This window comes from Nanorana parkeri, unplaced genomic scaffold, assembly GCF_000935625.1.
Source record: "Nanorana parkeri isolate BGI_ZX_2015 unplaced genomic scaffold, ASM93562v1 scaffold1714, whole genome shotgun sequence".
Lineage (NCBI taxonomy): Eukaryota > Metazoa > Chordata > Amphibia > Anura > Dicroglossidae > Nanorana > Nanorana parkeri.
In genome coordinates, this window is record NW_017307982.1 from 47,910 (window position 1) to 63,117 (window position 15,208).

General features: G+C 40.0%; 1 long non-coding RNA gene across 1 annotated transcript in view; it reads left to right on the forward strand.

Annotated features, from left to right (window-relative positions):
• The window catches only part of LOC108799396, a 16,133-nt gene extending 15,939 nt beyond the window's left edge, over positions 1-194 (forward strand). The window contains exon 4 of the long non-coding RNA XR_001942027.1: positions 183-194. This is a non-coding gene — a long non-coding RNA (uncharacterized LOC108799396). The remainder of the gene's footprint in view (positions 1-182) is intronic.
• Positions 195-15,208: the final 15,014 nt, after the last annotated feature.

Consider the following 15,208-nt stretch of genomic DNA (forward strand, 5'->3'; position numbering starts at 1 on the left):
CTAAATTTAAACATGTTCACATTAGAGGTGAGGAGATTAAGGGGGGATATGATTTCCATGTACAAAATGTTCAATGGTGGTAGCAACATTAGCGATAAACTGTTTAAAATTAACTCCGTTACAAAAACTAGAGGCCATCACCTAAAATTGGTGGAAAAAAAATTCCAGCACAAGGGGCGAAGGGAGTTCTTCACAGTAAGATCAGTTAGGGTCTGGAACTCACTGCCACAGGCGGTGATTTCAGCAAATAATGTGGAATTGTTCAAGAAACGTTTGGACGATTTCTTAAGGGACCGTAATATACAGGGGTACAGGTAATATACAGGGGTACAGGTACTCCTAGAATGAGATCCTAATAGGTTGGACATGATGGACTAATGTCTTTATTCAACCTCAAATACTATGTAACTATGTAACTGTGTAACTGTCAGGGTCACTTTAAGTGCTTCCTCTTTTTACCCTCTTGTTACGCTAACAATTTTTCCAGTTCATTCCTTATGCTGAATAGCTGAAAAACACAATTTCCCCACTGGTGTTAAGTATCTATAATGCAGTTTCAGGCTTTTACTAGTCTATAGAAATGAATCTTCAAACCGGGCCAGATAATTAATGCGTTGCAATTATATTAACACAGATCTTGAATATTACAGCTCTGTAATAATTTTCCGGTTGCCACAAAATTGGGCACAATCGCTATGTAAAATCTAAGTAACCAAGCATTATTTTAATTAGAAAAAACTATTTACGGCTTGCAAGTTTAATAATTTGGCTTCAGTGAAGCACGGCATAATCAGACAGCAGCTGTTTTAAATTTCATAACAGATGGCTTCATTCTTGTGCTAAGTTGTGCAAACTTTATTTGGAAGATATTGTAAAAAAATAAAATATATACAAAAATATTAGCGCAATTTTGGGGTAAGGGCAGGAAGTGAGCATAGTTTTCAAAACAGAGTGAATTCTACAATTGTTCTATGATGTTCTATTATCACAGAATGAGAATGCGCTACTGGCCAAGTTAGAATTAAGGATGGACCAAATCCATTAAGGATAATATTATTTATTAGCAGTATACTATTCTGAGCCTATGACCTAGTTGGGCAACTAACACTTGGAAGAAGGTCAACAATAACAACCTACATATACCCCTCAGCACAGGCTTCCTTTAAAGTCCTGCTGAGCTTTCAGATAAATTAGCTAAATACATTCCAGGTACATGACAACCAAAGGTGTGCAATGTCTTACAGTACAATTTCTTTAAAGGAGAACTGTGAGGTGAGTGATTTCCACTCATCCTCATAGTTCGAACCGACGTGTGACAATGAAACTGTCACACGTCGGCTCAATACATCGGGAAGTGAGCGAACACATACCGTCGCTTGCTCACTTTCCGATCATCTCCCTGCAGAGAGCGGTGACTGTCAGCCACGGCTCCCCGCAGGGATTCCCCCCTCCCCTCTCGGATCCTCCAGTGCTGACTGGAGGAACGGACGGAAGAGGGGCGGGCACAGCTGGCTCTGCCTCTATATAGGCATAGCCCGCTGTCAATCAGCCAGCTGGGTGGATCTCGACAGCATTGTCTGGATCCGTCCTGACTGCGGCGCTCTCAGTATATAGCGGGCAATAGCCTGCTATATACCGAGTTTTGAGGGATGCTAGTATATGTCTTCCCGTAACCCTTAAGGCTGAAGTTTAATTTTCTTATATTTTGTTTTCCCTAGTTCCTCCTTTCTCCCCATCAACAACATGCTAATTACATTATTAAATATAACTGTTCTGTTTTTAGTACATATTTTATTTGAGAGCCAGTGACATCATCACTAGATGCTTTTCTATGCAATGCAGGCAAGATGATGGCTCGTGGGAGGGATTGGCAGGGTGCTACATAGTTTCCTGTAAACATCACAGCACCCTGGCTCAATACTTCTTTTAATATAATGATGCTGGTTCTTGGGAGGAGTTATGCAAATATCTAAATGCCTTGATGGGTGTGTATTAGTTTGGAGTAGTAGGCATTCCTAGGCAGAATGTATTTGCATGCATACCACCCCAGGTAACACATACTTGTGATGCTGTGCCTCTGTGGATGAAAGACATTAAATCCAGTAAATGAAAGGGTTGGGCCAGGGACAGTCATACTGGGGAAGAAAGAGCAAAATGATGCTGAATGACCTCTAGCTAGAAAAAAAGGATGGACTTTGACTTGCTGCAGCTTCTAGTGCATGCTGCGAGAAGCTCACAGTGTGCAATGAAATCAGAGTAAGCAACTTCAGTACAGGAGAGAACCCCGTACAACTGTGAAAGACGAAAGATAAGGCTGGAGTCTGGGGAAGGGTGGGGGGAGGTACTCTGCATCATCTGGCTGGCATCCCTCCCACTGACATTACTGGTTGCCAGGAGCCGGAGGGACACCAGCTAGAGCATCTCAGATTGATAAGAGCTGGGTGGGGAGATGTGTATGGCCCTTAATAGCTTCTTGCTATCCTTGTACAGCAGAGCTCAAATTGGAAGAAAAAATAACTACACACGGACCCAGTGGGGGTGATTTACTAACCTAAACACACGCACGCACCAGCTGCGTGTGATTTTCACACAGCAAAACGTATTTATCCACCAAAAAGTCTCTAAAAGCATATTTCCACTAATGCCATATATGTAAAAATCATGCACATGATGCATATATAATGCTGCTTCACAGTTTAGACAAAAATGGTTAGCTCATGCATTTACATTCCTGCATTCATCAAAGCAAGCAACACAACATAGAGCTAATTTACACAACATCACCTTGCAATTCATGCAAGGCTTTGCACAACACACCTGCTGGGTGTGTACACACTACAAAGGTGTTTAGATTCCACCCATAGATCATGCTGGGAGGGAACACACTACAGAGGTGTATACATGTTCGTGGTGTGTTTATAAGGTTAGTAAATCAACCCCAGTCTGTCCATGTGCTGACAAGGCACAATGCCTTGTACGTTGTGTCAGGAAAGAAGTATTGTTCGGGGCAGCTCCAGTTTGCTGGTGAGTATTGTGACTCCAACCGTTGTATTAGTGATTTATCCCTTGCTGAGACCTCTATGCCTGGCCTGTATAAGCAGATATAATTAATGCGGACAATCCTCATTAGATAGCTGAACTCACCAAATACCTTCTCATCCATGAAGATCTTTATTGAATGCAGCAGGTTACAGCAGACAACAGGATGTAGCAGATGATTAGAAAGACGGTATTTGCAGTCAAGCAGGGATTCCCGCCTCGCCTTTCTGATCCTCCAGCTCTGACTGCAGGGAAAGACAGAACACGGGGGTGGGCATAGCTGTCAATCAGCCAGCGGGGTGGAACTTGACAGTATTGTCAGGATCCGTCATGGCTACAGCACTCTCAGCATATAGCGGGCAATAGCCCAGCTATATACTGAGTTTTGGGTCATGGAAGGACGTTACTATATATGTCCTCCCGGGCCCTAAAGAGAACTATGGGAAAAAATTGTATCCATAGTTCTCTTCTAAGCTGTTTAAAAATATTGACATAATTACAGAGTATATACGCATTCGAAACATATAATTAAAAAATATTTGCCGTTTAATTAAATAGGAGGTCTACTTTAAAATTTGCAAACCCCTGCTTTTCAGGTAAGAATAATATAACATTTACAAAAAAAAAAAGCAGAGCAATATTTTTTCACAGTCGTTTCTATGGAAACCACGTGTTGGAAACAACAGGCATATGCATTGATGCATGCTACCATCTGAACATCGTAAGATATTCTTTTGTTTATTTGACTGCAAATGCATGTAGCGTACTGAACACAGGAGCTGCCCAGAGAAAATAGCTAAATGCAAATATGGTGAAAAGCTTTTATTTTAAAAAATATTCTAAAGGTTTGAGCAACATTAGGTGTCCCAGAATGAAACACATTAAGCTTGGCTGTTTACTATAACCTCTTGTGAAATTCAGCTATCAAACCTGGTAGACCTTTAAAGTGCTTCAGTCTGCTATTAACAGCATTAGCAGTCATCAAAGTATAAATTGTAATTTGTCAAAGCATTGCAGTGGATGTTTACAGTTCTGAATACAACGATAATGGGAATATTATTTTAATTGTCAGTTTTATTTACCATCATATGAATAGAGTGGGCAGGTCGTTTTTTAGCTATAACATTATATCTGACAGATTTTTCAACTTCAACTATGTCGGTGGTGAAAATGCCTTTTGTTGTGTGAATGATTTTCATAACTGCCATGAAATTACTTACAAAGGAAAGGGTCATTGTTGTGAATATTGAGTGATGAGATACAAAATTTTTATATACAATATGAATGCAGTATTTCAGTGATGAATGGTGACAGGTTGAATCACTTAAAGTGACACTAAACTCAGGAGTTAAATCTAAAAAAATGCATTCCCTAACTATTAATAGAAATGTATCTTATTTGTGTATCACTCGGCTGTAGATCCTCAAATCATCTCTGAATTGGTGCTGACACTGTCCTTCCCTCTGGAGGGGGGTCTACTTTTATTTCCCATGGTCCCTGTGTGTGTTGTAAAGTAGCAACAGCTCCAAGCTCACTCCCTTCATGGACTACAATCTCAATACAAATTTGCTAACTAAACGTGAGATTGTAGTCTATGAAGGGAGTGAGCTTGGAGTGGTGGCTAGTTTACAACACACACAGGGACCATGGGAAATAAAAGTAGACCCCCCTCCAGAGGGAAGGACAGTGTCAGCACCAATTCAGAGATGATTTGAGGATCTACAGCCAAAAGATACGCAAATAATATACATTTTTGTTAATAGTTAGGGTACTTGAATGTGTTTTTAAGGTTAAACTCCTTAGTTTAGTGTCACTTTAACAGTAGGGGGTCTTAATCCATTTAGTGTGTGTGTGAGCAAAAATTTTAAGTGCCCTACATTGTTGACCACACATCTGAAGGCATTTGGTCACATTATCAGTGATAAACAGCAGAATTGGCCAATCTGAACTCTGATTTGTTTCCATTTGTCACAGATCACAAAATCAAGTGCATAGGAAAACTGTAGAGAAAAATAGGCACCAGTACTTTCTGAAATACTGAACCTTGTAACATGGTGTTAGGACCCCATTGTTATTATTATTATTATTATTATTATTATTATAATACAGGATTTATATAGCGCCAACAGTTTGCGCAGTGCTTTACAATATAAGGAAAACATTACAATACAATTCAAGATGCCGAAGGTGCCGAAGAGTATCGACAAACGGCACCTTTTCTGACTGGGCTGAAGTCATGAGTGGTGTGCCCCAGGGTTCTGTGCTGGGCCCCATGCTTTTTAACATGTTTATCAATGATATCGGGGAGGGAGTGAGTAGTCATATCTCAGTGTTTGCTGATGATCTGAACATTGGGAGGGTAATAGACATGGATTTATACATTGTAACATTACAGGAGGACCTGGATAAACTCGGGAGTGGGCAACCGTATGGCAGATGAAGTTCAATGTTGATAAATTTAAGGTAATGCAAATTGAATCGGAGTCATTTTAAATTTCATTAGACAATGCTGTATATGTCTCATAGTTACTACTTTTGTAATTGAGTATACATAATAGAAAGTAATCATCAATGTATGTGTTGCAGATGTTAAAAACCTTTAATAAAAATCTATTATGGTCTGAAATTTAAGGTAATGCACTTTGGAGTTAAAAATAGGCAAATGGACTATACACTTATGGGTGTGCCACTAGGAAACGGAGAAGGATTTGGTGGTCATTATAGACCGCAGATTGAAAATGAAGGGAGTGAGCTTGGAGTGGTGGCTAGTTTACAACACACACAGGGACCATGGGGAACACAAATAGTCACCCTCCAGAAGGATGGACAGTGTCAGCACCAATTCAGAGATGATTTGAGGATCTACAGCCAAAAGATACGCAAATAATATACATTTTTGTTAATAGTTAGGGTACTTGAATGTGTTTTTAAGGTCATTATAGACCGCAGATTGAAGAACAGCTCGCAGTGCCAGACTGCTGTAACAAAGCAAGCAGAGTGCTGTCTTGCATTAAGAATTGAATATATTGCAGGGACAAGTCTAACATTTTGCCACTTTACAGATCACTGGTTCGGCCACATCTGGAGTACGCGGTCCAGTTTTGGTCACCAATGCTAAGAAAAGATGTCCTTGAGCTGGAAAAAGTCCAGCGGAGGGCAACCAAACTCATTAAGGGGTTTGAAGACCTGAACTATGAAACAAGGTTGTTAAAATTAAATATGTTCTCTTTGGAAGTTAGGAGATTAAGGGGGGACATGATTTTCTTGTATAAACTGTTCAATGGTGACAGCAACATTATTAACAAACTATTTACGGTTAGCTCCGTAACAAAGACCAGAGGGCACCACCACAAATTGGTAGAAAAAACATTCTACACACGGGGCACAAGGGGTTCTTCACAGTTAGAACGGTTAGGGTCTGGAACTCTCTGCCCCAGGAAGTGATTTCAGCTAAGAGTGTGGAATCATTCAAGAAACTCTTGGATGAGTTCCTGGGAGACCGTAACATAAAGGGGTACGAGTACTCTTAAGAGCAAAATCACACATGGACTCATACACACACACGCACACATCTGATCAAACATAAATGCACACACGCAATAGGTTGGACTTGATGGACCTGTGTCTTTATTCAACCTCAAATACTATGTAACTATGTAACTAAGATGGTAAGGAGGGCCCTGCCCGTGAGGGCTTACATTCTAAAACCATTGTAGGCACCAGTGTATGTCACTGTTTACCCTGATTTTTCCCTTGTGACATTATAGAAGTTTCCTTTAATGGGAAGTTTAACCATTCTCCCTAGGACCTGGTAGGAGGAGCCAGGGCAGTTGGAAGAGAGAAGGAAAAGTAACAAGATCACATAGAGAATTGGGTTTTAACACACTTTTCCCACTCGCTGGAGGAATTGGAGGGTATTACTTTCTACGGTGGGATAGAATAGAGACAACAGTGATGCAACTTTGGTTGCCTGTAATTTATGACAACTGTGGTTTGTGAGTACAGCCACCTTTCCCCTCTTGCCAGCACTATGAAGACTGATGTCCTGGAATTGTTTTAATGCTTTTATGCTATTACCATATCTTTGGATTTACTTACCATATCTTTGGATTTACTTACCATATCTTTGGACTTTGGTATGTTGTTGCTAAGAAGTTCAATAATCCCATTTAAAAGTGGAAACATGACTCTGTTTCTTTTTTCTGTACTAATTATGTAAAATCTGCTCAAAACTGACTAGGTGGCTGGAACAATCCTCTCTAAACAGGGCAGGAGGGCCATCTGTCATCCACATATAATGCTGTTTTACAATATCCATGCCAGAGGTATACAACAATTCAGCCATGTAACTTGAACTATTAAAGCCAGCCCTTGCCTTCATTTGATTTTATAATAATAAAAAAAAAAGGAATCCTATGCCAGAAAATTGTGAGGTGTATTACTAAAACAGGAGGCACATACAGATAAGTATTGCTTCCTGTCTTGATGCATTTCTAATACTCAGAACTAAGCCCTTGTGTGCTAAATGCGTGAAGGCAGCATGTGATAATCACTTGTATGTGCTTGCACTTCCATTATTAACCCTCACGATTTTTGGCAGGTGAACCTGCAGATCTGTTTTATGCTGAACATGCGATAAGCCATATAAACCAGATAGTAATAATCATCTGTTAATCTATCACCACTAAAACAGTAAATTATAAGATTTAATTGTCTCTTTTACATTGTTGAATTCTGCATATGATCATTGCATTTTGTACTTCCTTATTAAATAAGTCCAGCTGCTTCTAAAAGGCATTGTAGGACAGCAGATATGTTATAATTCGATTATAATTAAAAAGTCATGAAAAGCCCTAAAACATGACAACAGAGTCATGTCAGCTATTGCAATGAAATAATACAGAGTGTATCTAAAATGTTTCACATTCAATTGCAAGAACATTTGGGAAAGACAGGCACAACGAAACAAGACTAAAATGTCATTTGTTGGAACAGAAAATGTCTTTTTAGCATTCAGATGCTGCCTTCTTGAAGCCTATGTTGGTCATGCAATTTAACGTAATATTACTGATGTAACCAGGCATGGCACCATATCGTGATGATGAGATTCCTTCTGAATAATAAAATGTTAGAGTGTGGATTTATTGAGCAGTCTTTTTCTGACAGCCCCACCCCAATACCTCATACATTTGTATACTATACAAATAGTATGTAACTCAGCAGATGAGACACATTTAAAGCTCCATTTGTTTCATTATGTTGTTTTCCATTTATTTGTTCTCTTTCATTGCTCCAAGCACTTTTTATTTATAGGCAGATGCAGAATTATCGCACACAATGTAAAAAGAAGTTAAAGAAGGACTCCAGTATAATAGAGAAGTGTGCATAAGATACAATTTACAACATTGCAAATTAAATAAAAAATAAAAAAAACATCTTTACAAGAACTTAGGCTTGATTTGTTGTTTACGGAGACTGTCCATTATGTTTAAAGAGACACAGTTACTTTGCCCTGAATGGGTGACAGTGTCTGCTGATAACCTACCACCCTACTCCCCTTTTCCCAGCAATTTATACTCACCAATCCATGCTTCTTCATTGCATCCCCCCTCCATTGGGGGGATGCAATATAGTCCCATACAAGTCTATGGGATTGCAAAACCCACTTAAGGCAGGTGGTCAAATGCAGATCTGAAGGTTCACTGCAGGTCAAATGTACCCGTCACAAAAGCCTGAATAGCCTCAGAAGCATCTCAATCTGATGTCAAACTGATGCCATTTACACAAGTCCATCAACAAATATCGTGAATGATTTTTGTACATAATGGAATTAGAATGTGATTTTTAATGAGTTTAGCTTTACCTTTAAAAATACAGTAATTAAACTGTAATATCACTGAAAAAAAGTGCAGGCTTTCTTATTATTACTGTGATATTTTACAATGGCATATTGCATGCTATGCTTGGCAGCCAACACTATTACAGTGTCTTTGTGTAATTACATAATTGGGCTCTGTTATGCAATTGGTTATGCTATGTGATTTCTTGTTATAATTTCTGCAAACTAAACTTTTTAAACTGTTCCGCAAACCAAATAAAAAAATGCATTGGGTGTAATTTATTAAAGGTACACTGCATTAAAACAAGAACATGTTGCATAGAAACTAACTCAGCATATACAGTATAACCCTAACTTCTGGAAACTAAAATTAAAATATATCTAAAGCCAACTTTTTTTTCAGTTTTGGATAAAGTAGGAACTAGGTAAAGCTCTTAATTTTTTGATGGTTACAATAATAAAATGCATGCATTGCAAGTTTTTTTTGTGTATATTTTCAATCACCAACAATACATAATAGTCACATAAATAAATAATAGCCTATTATCAGATGTCATACCTGTAATCAGATCATGATAAATGAATAGTATTTCCCAACACATTTCTTAGATGGATTTTGCTAGGAGATAACAGCAAGAAGTGTCTTCAAGAAATGATGCAATTTTGGAGTAACTACTATATAATAAGCAACAACAATAAACAACAAACAATAATTAATGCATTCATACATTTACATACTAATTATATGTACATCCTTAGATATACTGTATCTTGAGTAGTGCAAACACACTATGGCTTCTAGGGTGTCTTGTTTAAGGCTAATGTCAGAGTATTAAACATTTAAACAAAAAAAAGCACTTAAAAGAGAATTATGGGGTAAGTGTTTTTCCCCATAGTTCTCTTTTGGGTCAAATCTCAGTATATAGCGGGCTAATGCCATATACTCAGAGCGCTGCAGCCGGGATGGATCCTGACAATACTTTCTGGATCCACCCAGCTGCGTGAGTGACAGCTGACTCTGCCTATCTAGAGGCCGAGCCAGCTGTGCCCGCCCCCTCCCCGTCCATTTCTCCACTAAGCACCGACAGTCACCTCTCTCTGCAGGGAGATGATTGGGAAGTGAGCGAGCGACTGTATGTGTTCGCTCACTTCCCGATCAATAGAGCCGACCTGTGACAGCTTCTTTGTCATTCTTTTGAAAGTCCCCCTTATTATTGCCAATAGTCCAATTAGGGGAGAGGAAATCTCTTCAAAGTGATGGAAAAATTAGTCTTAGGGCCCATTCACACTATCTGCATGCTAAATGATCAGTTTTAGCATGTGGGCTAGTGTCCGTTGTATGCCAGTGGTGGGTGATGGTGCCTTGTGTGTTTTTTTTTTTTTTAACTTTAATGAATTTTCAAAGAGACACTTAATTCATTCCTATGCATCACATGCTGTGTGTGAAAATGTATGGAGACTTCAGTTAAACTGCATTTCCCCATTGTCCACAATGTACTGGAACCCACCAAAAGGCAGCATTGCAGAATGAACAGAATGCATGGAAAACAATTGTTTTTTATGTGTCCTTGTGACTGGCATTGATCAAATGCAGAAAAACGTCAGTCACTGCACATAGTTTGAACAGGCCCTTAGACATTTGCACAACTGTCTATATCGGAAGATAATGCCTCAATCCAGTTCTAGTGACAACTGTAAAAATTGTAGGCAATGGGGGCCAGAAAGAATGAACCTCATTAGCAACCTGGCTCTCCAGTGGTCTAGCGTGTCCCTTCCTTGAACACTGCTCCAGTCACCAGGACTGCTCAGGGATCAAGTCCACTCTTATTAGAGCAGCGTTCGGGGAGGAGGAGGAGGGCAGCTGGAGAGCCGGCCCGCTGCTTTATGTATTTCGTGGTCTGACTCTCCTGTGCTGCAAACACACAGTATTTAACCCTTGCTGCAACACTTCATCCTAAAAACCATAATTAAAAATATATATAAGTCTAAGGTGTAAGTATAATTCTCACACCTTAAACTAGTAGCACAGATGGAGTTAAAGATTCAAATGAAGAGCAAACCTGGCCATAAAATAGGATGAATTTCTTGATGAACCAGCAAAAATTTGCACATGTGGTGCCCCTTTCGGCACCTTTTCACCCAGCATCCCTCGATCAGAAGTTCGAAGGAGATGGTTGGAAAATCTTTGGCAGAATGGTGCAGCCAATCAGCTACAAGCACCATTTGGGTATTCTGACAGTGTCTGCCATACAATGGAAACAGCTGCTTAGAGTTGAGGAATTCTGGATTAAAGTGTCATTAAAGGATAACAAATGTTTCCCTCCCCCTAATGTGAATGTTAGCACTTACCTTAAATGATGTCTCTTAATCCGATCTTCTTCTTCTTTCCTGATGTTTTCATCTGTCCCGCCAGCGGTGCGGCAGCTCTCTGATCCAGCGCTGACTCCTCTCTGCTTGCTGGCACTTCTGATCCCACGGTGTCTGCATGCGGGTGCATGCGGCCATCTGCTGATTGACTGGAGCAGAGGGCGGGTGCAATAGCCAGCTTGCTATTGGCTATAGCAAATTGAAATAGCCAATAGCAATCTAGCCATTCATTCCTATGCTGTTTTTTTTTATTATTATTATTCTGATGGCAGTCAGAATACTACAAAAAAACAAAAAACAAAACAATCAGGTTGGGGTCCCTGCAATCAGTTTAAGTAGATATGTGCAGGACTATAAACAAGTTACCAGAACTGATGACTTCTAGTGACGGAGGTCTTGTAGGTAAACAGAATAGACTTTGTATGTGTAGGACAATCGTCATGTCAGCAGAACTGAGGAGTTCGAGTGAAGGAGGTCTTACAGGTAAACAGAAAAGTTTTTCCAAATCAGTACTAGACGATCCCCCCCAGCAGACTGCCTTTGCTCTGGGTGAATGGTCTCCTCACCACCCACCTGTAGTTTTCTGCAGGCAGCACTGACATTATGTCAGTGCTGACAGGGGATTGGATTTACATATACTTAAAAAAAATTAAAAGACTGCAATTCACCTTTTAAATGACATATACCTAAATGAAACAAAAAAAAATTAAACACTTTAAAGTTAAGCTCCAGGCAAATGACTAAATACACAGCCAATATACATACGCAGAGTCTGCTTTACCTGTGAAAGGATTAGCATTTCTGTCCATCCATTTCTGAGATTCAAAGAGCTCTGCCACATTCGGTTTAGCAGGGCAGAAGACCATATTTTTCTCTGCTGCAGTCAAAGCACCATTATTAGGACTCCTTCCCTCCCCAGGCTTGTGACTGCACAGTGAAAGGAGACACAACACACTGATGAGTTAAAGTGATATGACACTCTTATTTATTTAGCGTCAACAATTTACACAGCGCTTTACATAATGCACATTCACATTAGTCGCTTCCCTCCAGGAGCTTACAATCTAAGGTCCCTATCGCACAGGGTCGATCTAGGCAGGAGCCAATTAGCCTTCCAGCATGTCTTTGGAGTGTGGGAGGAAACCCGCGCAGGCATGAGGAGAACATGCAAACTTTGTGATACAAAATCAGGTACTTCTACTGCTTGCATGAATAAATCAATGAATACATACATGTATTGACATATTAATAAATACAGAGCTGCATTAATGTGTCTTTTATATTTGCCTGGAGTTCAGCTAGGTAGAGCACCCCTTTGAAAAGCAACAGTTTCTTTGCTCCTCTAACCCTGAACAGAAAAGAGAAATGTAATTATTGGCGATAGCTTCATTTACAGCACAAACCACCTAAATCCTCCTTTGATGTCTGGAATAGAATGGTATCTTATATGTGGCTCTAACAAGCCCAGTTTAGGATGGTTAGTCACTTTCTATTCCAGCTTCTCTGTTCTTTTTCTCCAGGGTGGCACATTGTGACTATAAAGCACCTCCTGCAATGACAGTTCATAAACAAACACATGCTTGTTAACAAAATCAGCCTAATGTAACAACATTTTACATTCTCCGTCGCGTTTTAGATTTTCTCACAGAGCTCAGCATTTTTCTTGCTCATTTTCCAAAGTTGTAATTTGCACATGTATAATTGCAGCATGTTGGTTCACTATAAAGACTCGTAGAGAATTCAGAAAATCCGGGGGTCAGAAGCATACAGCTGGATGTATAATAAGCACTTTACAGCACCGGGAATGTACACCTTACTAATTCTGCCACGTGAACTCAAATTATCCTGTAGTTGGTGCTGTGTTGCTAGCTATTGTCTTTCCACCTTTGCAAACAAAATTACACCCATATGAGCTAATCGCGGGGCACCATGCTGGCTCCATGCCATGCTGATCTAGAACAGTTTAAAGAATGTACTTTCATGTTTAAAGGGAAACTATGGCGTTCATTCATTTTGTTTTGTCATTGAACATGAAGTAATTTATATGATTTCTCAATAATGTAAGCTTGATAGGTCATATTTTTTATATAATATACTGATTTATATGTACGCCCCAGTGCCATTATGTTGCTTCTCTAGCCCGGGATTGTGTGATTGCTGAGTAAAATAAGTCTGCACAGCAAACATGTGTTTTGTCAATGCAGGGTAATGCAACAGGCTTGCTTGAAAGCTAACCTCTAGACAGATATAAAAGCTGCAAATAAATGCAGCACTGTAATTATGAATACATCATTAAATAGATCCCCAGGTGCAAAAATGCATGCTTGCAATGAGCCAAGCTTAATGCCTTAGTGGTTAGTACTTCTGCCTTGCAGCACTGTGGGTCCCTAGTTCAAATCCCAGTCAGGACATTATCTACAATGAGTTTGCATGTTCTTCCTGTGCTTGCATGAGTTTCCTCTCACACTCAAAACACATGCTGGTAGGTTAATTGGTTCCTGTCTAAATTGGCCCTATATGCATGTGAGATAGGAACCTTAGATTGTAAGCACCTGGTGGGCAAGGACTGATGTGAATGTGTGCTATGTAATTTGTTGATACTTTAGCAATGCTTCTAATGAAAATATGCTTAAAATTGTATAACTTAGGTTCAGCTTTAAATGCAAGAAGAGTGAGTATCTGAATTTTCCCTGGTATCAGCCTCTTGTGGTTACTGTACAGCAAGGCTGTAGTGTGAGAGAGGGAAGCCAGTCAGTACATGTACTGACAGAGAGATGAGCTCATCACTGTGCTTCTTCTCCTTTCTCTGTCCAGTAGAATGTCAGGATGAAAATTAAAGTTTAACGCCAGGCAAACAGCTGAAATCACCACTGAAATACATATCATGGGAGCTGTTTTATCTGTCAAAGGGTTTGTGTTTCTGTCTGTCCAGTCCTGAGATGTAAACAGACTTGACATTTAGCAAAGCCAGGCTGGAGACCAGGCTTTAATTCAGAGTTTCTTAATCTTTCTTCAGTCATGCCAAATCCTGAGGCACTCCAGTCTAAAATATAATACATTTTAAGGGGGCCCCACTCAAATCCCACCAAAAAAGTGGGCTTCCCCCCTTTGCATCGAAGCCCCCTCCATATCAGAGCCCTCCATCACATCATTAGCACCCCTTTACATCAGAGTCTACTCCTTTCACATCAGGGTCCCCCCTTCACATCACAAGCATCCCCCCTTCACATTATGAGCCCTCTTCATATAAGGGGCCCCCGTGGCACATTAGATGCTCCCCTTTACATCAGAACCCCCATTTAGTCCCCCTTTACATTAGGAGCCCTCTCTACTTTGGATTCCTCCCTTACATCAGAATCCTCAGTCCCCCTTCACATCAGAGTCCTTTCATCACAAAATGTCAAAGCACCCCTGAGGAAGCCAGAAGGCACCCCATGGTGCCATACAGGGGCGTAACTAGAAATCACAGGGCCCCATAGCAAAATTTTGTATGGGGCCCTGTACATAGCACCCTGGTTGATCAAGCCTGCTTTAATCTATTGCAGCTAAGCAGCACAGCTCGGTCACCACCCTGATCCCACACTGTGAGTGGACAAGCATCAGAATATAGATTAATTATCCCCCTCTTCTCCTTTCAGCAAGTTTCGTCTTATAATTGCATGAAGCACAACTGATTGGCCCCAAGTACTGCTTCTCTTGCTCCCAGTCTGAGTACTGCTGATCAAGGGAATTAAATAGGCTGTCAAGTCAAAGTCAATCATTTGCACTGCTTGCATTGAAACATATATTTCATAATGTTTCATAATGTTTTTATGAATACAAACTGCAATTAATGGCTATATTTTGGTATCTGCCTAGAGGCCAGAGGCCACTAAGCAGATAGGCTATGTCACCTAACACAGTTTACATAGAAAGGGCTCAAGTTTGACTAAAAGGTACCTTTGAAATCAATAGGCAAAAACA